Here is a 5,845-nt window from a genome sequence, read left to right on the forward strand (position 1 = left end):
TCTGCAAGACCTTAAAAGAAGCAAATTTCAAAATTGCAAATTTGCACAAAATTTTTCAAAATATTTAAAAAGAGGACATACTATCCAACTCAATTCATGAACATTGTATACTTTAATAAAAAATCCAGGTCAGTGAAGATATTAGAGAAAGGATCCTTTCATATGAGCACAGCCACAAACTTTTGAAACAATATATGGGCAGAATGATTCAAGAAGCATATAAAAATATGGTGGGGAAGTGCATGCCTTTACTCCCAGCAAGCACTTTGAAGACAGAGACCCTGAAAAAAGAGAGGCATATAAAAGAAATATGTCATTCTCACTTAGGCAGCACAAATACTAAAATACTGAAACTAGAACAATACAGAGAAGAATAGTGTGGACCCTGTGCAAGGATGACATGCAAATTTGTAAAGCATTCCATATTTTACATATATATATGTATGTATATATGTGTGTGTGTGATGACAAATTTAGATTTATTGCTTAAATAAGAACAGTGTAATGTTGAGGAAAAGATCTAAAAATAGCAGTTATCCCCTTAGAAGATCAACTTAAAATCTGATTTACTTGATGCAAAATAGACATTTAAAGGAAAGAACTATGCTGTCACTAAAACTGATGTCATAACATAAAATACAATGACAAAAATATTTGCAATATCTGTAGATATATAGCCTTATATATACCATATGATAACTGCATTATATACATATCATATTGATGTGTGGATGCAAGATACAATGTCTGTATTCAAATATGCATTATTTATATTCTTAGAGAAATGACAGAACGAAAACATCAAAATGTTTATAGCTTTGTCAGGTGATGATCTGAGAATAGTTAGTTGCTGCTGCATATTTACTTTTATATTATTTTACTAAGCTTCTGTGATGTTTATGTTTTGGGTCATTATAAGAAGAATCAGTATTAGTTGAAACCCATGAGTGGAGACAGCCTCTGGAATTCCCTGAATATAATACAGATAAAGAGGTAGAGATGGTGGGGCTGGTCACAGTTTTGCATATGCATTCCATAATAATTCTAATATATGTCAGAAAAAGAGAAACATATAGTCTAGCACTAGAAGTTTCAAAAGATGTCTTTCTCAATGTTGAGAATATTCCTCAAAGGTCATGACAAGTCCAGTGTGGTGGTGTGCCTCTGTAATCCCAGAACTCTGGAAGCAGAGGTAGGTGAATCTCTGTGAATTTGAGGCCAGCCTGGTCTACATAGAAAGTTTCAGGACAGCCAGAGCTATATATGAGACTCAGCCTCAAAAGAAACCACACACACACACACACACACACACAGTAACAAAAATGGTTGGAGACAAAAAGGATGTCCAACTTCCACTTTTATTCAAGGTTGAGTTTTCATCCTTAGATGTCTAATAAGGGAAGGAAAGCAAGACAAGACACAAGACAAAGAAAAAACAATTATGACCTCTCAAAAAAAAAAATGTGGTTTTCAGCTGGGCAGCAGTGGTGCATGCCTTTAATCCTAGCACTTGGGAGGCAGAGACAGGTGGGTTTCTGAGTTCAAGTCCAGCCTTGTCTACAGAGTGAGTTCCAGGACAAACAGGGCTACACAGAGAAACTCTGTCTCAGAAAAAAAAAATGTGGCTTTCAACACTCAACAATATTTCCAGTTATCATTATCTACTAGAGATGGGTTAGCAACAAGGATAGACAGGAGTTCCTTTTAGAAGTAAAATCCCTGCCACAAGCTTTGCAAATACAAATCCCTACAAATATCATGTGGAATGGAAAAGCAGCTTAAAATTAAATGTGGAGTACATGTTTTTGATCTCAGAACATGGAAGTCTTAAGGAAAATACAAAAAAAAAAAAACCCAAAACATTTAATTACAAAAAGTTGACTTACTTCCATAAAAATAAGACTAATTGTCCAATAGCATAAAAAAATGAAAACACAATACACAGGTGAAAAAAATTTTGACATAAGATTAACAAATAATATATAAATAGATTTCACAAATCAATAAGAAGACAATCAAACAATCCACTAAATTTAAATGTAAGGAACAGCTGTAATCATAGAGGGAGTACTTAAAATTGTGATCAAGTAAGCAGGATCAGCGGAGGGGGAGGGTACAGGAAGGAGGGGGAAGCTGAGGGTGAAGCTTTTTTCAGATATGTAAATGTCACTTTTGTCACAAAGGCTTCAGCTTTTTCCATGGAGTCCCAATAATGAGAAATAAGAAGTTGTGGGCCTCTAGGATTTCTTTGGAGAATAGTACATATCTAGACAAAGTCACAAAAAACAATGGAGATTAAGGGCTGATCAAAGAAGTTCAGCTCATCAAGACAAAGTTTGCTTAGAGCCCTCAGTGTCTGTAAATATCTCAGTCACTCACTTATGACATAAATCCAGTGGATCCTTTTCAAACTACTAATGCCCTAAAAAAATGAGCTTAGGTCAAGCTATGGATAAACAGGAAATGTACCCCTGCTGGTAGCCTATTAAGTTAGTTCCCCACCCAAACTTTGCCAGTCTAGCCACTCCCACCAGACAAACTAGTTCACAGGAGAAAATCACTGACTGTCAATCTTGCCTAATGACAGGCAGACATGCCCTTGATATGTTTTGAAATAAATGGGATGCAAAACACAGATCTTCACTGACAAATGGAAAAGTGTAAATATTGGAAGGTAAGATCTAGACAACTAAGATGGTACCCTATTGATTACTCAGGCAGTGAGGAATATTGGAAGGTAAGATCTAGACAACTAAGATGGTGCCCTATTGATTACTCAGGCAGTGAGGAAAAGGAAGAAGGGGACATAAAACCTGTTCTGTGCTCCAAAACAAAAAATAAAATAAGAATCACCCAGGCAAGGTAACTCACACCTTTAATCTTAGTACTGTGGTAGCAGATGAATATGAATCTCTGGGAATGGCCAGCATGGTCTACACAGCAAGTTCCAGGTCAGCCAGGGCTATGAAGTGAGACAGTATTTCAACAACAACAACCAGAAAGGCCTGGAAAAGTCCTGCAAAACAACAAGAATAATAATAATTAATAGAAAAGAAACTTGTGGGAAGCCATGAACCCAACCAAGAAGGAGAGAAGTTAGAAGATTGTGATGGTGAGCTTCAATTGTCAACTGGACACACTTGACACAGCTGGGAGAGTCACAGTGAGAGATTCTCACCATTGGGTTGGCCTGTGGGAGCTAATTATCACAGATTAATTGATGTGGAAAGGCAGTATCTGCTAATGGGCAGCACCATTCTCTAGTAAAGAGATCCTGACCTATATAAGAATGATCAGTTGAGCTGAACACAAGCAAGGATGTATGCATTCACTTCTCTCTACTCATGACTGTAGATGTGATATGACTAGCTGTGTGAAGTTCTTTGACTTCCCTGCATAGTAGATTGATTGTAACCTAGAAACATGAGCTGAAATTAATCTTTCTCTATTAAGTTGCATTTTGTCAGGGTGTTTTATCACAACAACTAAAAGAAAAAAGAAAAAGATTAAACCCAATGAAAGAATACTCTGTAAATACTCTAGATGTAAAACTATTCACTCAGGATAAAAACAAAGGCCACAGATCAGTGCTCCTCAACCAATCTGCAATTAAAGGTCTTTGTTAGGTTGTTTGTCTGTTTGATTGGTTGGTTTTGCTGGGCCACATAGGTTTTCCCATGATCCTTGTATATCAGGCTCCTAGGTAGTAGAATCAAATGCATTTACTATCATTTGAACATTTCTAACCCATTATGGTTCTGTGCCTTTGCAAAAGTCTGTTGATGCACCCTTGGCTTCAGCATGATGTCAAATCATGGGGAGAGTTCTACACTGCTAATTCCTGTTCTTGTGCTTTTCTCACAGTTAAGCCATTCACAGACTTAACTGTCATGGCATATACCTTTCCAACATAGCCACAGAGAAGGATCCAGGTCTAGTGTGAGATGGATGGATTAGCTGGTAAACAGGAAAGCTTGATACTCATCCTGATAGTTAGCAGTGTGCAAACAAAGCCAAAGGCTCCAAATCCAATGGAGAGAGAAATAAGTGGAAGTTAGCAAACATCACAGGAGCATGCCTGCTATACTAAGGAATTAACTCTTTGCCTGCTTAATACTTCAGTTTTGGACTAATCAAGGTAATGCAAGAACTAACCATAAATCTCTCCCATGCGTTCCAGCATTGGAACACATTCTCATGAGTATCCCTTAAAGGATAGCTATCTTTTCAATGTGTTCCAAAAGAAAGAAAATAATAGAAAATGTCATTTGCTTCTCTATCCAGCAAGAAAGACTCTGGCCATAATAATAGTCTCTCTCTATTGTTACCATGGGGAATGGCAGACAGCAAGACATCATTGGGAAAGGAACTGGGCAATAATTACCAAAATTTCACAGGCATTTGCTCCTTATCTAGCAATTGTATTCCCAGGTATCAAATCTAAATTTGTTCTGGTAAAAATAAGAAAATACACACATACCATGTTAGGACTCCTTAAATGGTTATTATTCAAAACCCTTTGACTGAAAAATTTTACATGATCTTAAGTGAACAGAAATATCACATAGGTATACAAATCAAATACTTAGAGATAATAGATAATTTTAAAAAATATTTTAAAATAGCCCTTTGGCATATAAATTACCATTTATTAAGGATAAATAAAATTTGCATAATAATGAGATGATATGCTTCTTTATTTTTACATAAAGAACTTTTGCTAAATATTTGATAGTGCAGGACAGAGATCATCTTCAACACGTTTCAAAATTGATCAACATTTTAATTTTATGATCATCAATGTAATGAAATACCAGGTCACATAAATACATAGTACAAAATGGCAGAATTGTCTTTACAGCCATTTTAGAACTTGTTGAAAATTCTATCCTACTTCTGATCCAAAATCCATTGAATAATTTTTCCAAACTTCAAATCATCAACTCAACCATCAGTTTTTTAAAATCAAACATCCTAACACAATAATAATAATAATAATAATAATAATAATAATAATAAGTAATATAGATGGATGGATGAATGGATGGATGGATGGATGGATACATGCATGCCTTTCTTTGTGTTCAGGAAGGCACCGCAATGTGCCAGGCAACCTCCCACGCTGCCTGGAATAACCTGCTTGGATAACCTGCTGATTGTGACTCTGAAACCAAAGCCCCCTAGGCTGAGCGGTATAGATTTCCCAGAGTCTTCTGTGCTTTGGCAGCTTGATGCCTGTGAGCAGTTGCCCTTTTGAAAAGGCTCCCAGCTTTCGCCAGTCTTCAACTACCATTTCATCAGAAGCCTTGCCTGCCGCCACCCTCCAGCTGAATTTTCTATACTCGCTAAATAAATCCCATGAACAACAGTTCCCAATTTCACATTAATTGTCTGAAAATCTCCACAACATCAAACATTTTGTTAAAACTCTAGAAAGAAATAAGCGTAGCTCTTTTGTTGTCAGCGGCTTGTTGTGCTTCGCTGTGATTTGTTCTAAATACAGTTTAACAGGCAGATGACTGGTTTGTGACTGGGGCGTCTTTTCTGAGATGAAAACGCAATCCAAATTCTTCCCCCTAAGGATGCCGAGCATGCGCAAAGCAACATGGGCCTGTGGAATGGGTGCACCTGGGGAACCGCTTATTGCAAATTGGATTGACAGGGAGGACTCAGCGCCTTCCCCAGCACACGTGCCTCTGACAGGCTGAAAGGGAAACACAATGCTTTAGGACTGAGACCTGGGAATTGCCTCAATATGAGAGTTTGGAATTGCTCAAGCATTAAGAGAATAAGAACATGAAATGAAAACATCGCAGGAATAGGGTGTGATGTGACCCAAAACACA

General features: G+C 37.1%; 1 non-coding gene across 1 annotated transcript; it reads left to right on the forward strand.

Moving 5' to 3' along the window:
* Positions 1-328: 328 nt before the first annotated feature.
* LOC116075640 lies at positions 329-430 on the forward strand. Its single transcript, XR_004112671.1, has one exon. It is a non-coding gene; the product is annotated as a U6 spliceosomal RNA (small nuclear RNA).
* Positions 431-5,845: the final 5,415 nt, after the last annotated feature.

Source organism: Mastomys coucha, unplaced genomic scaffold, assembly GCF_008632895.1.
Source record: "Mastomys coucha isolate ucsf_1 unplaced genomic scaffold, UCSF_Mcou_1 pScaffold3, whole genome shotgun sequence".
Taxonomy (NCBI): domain Eukaryota; kingdom Metazoa; phylum Chordata; class Mammalia; order Rodentia; family Muridae; genus Mastomys; species Mastomys coucha.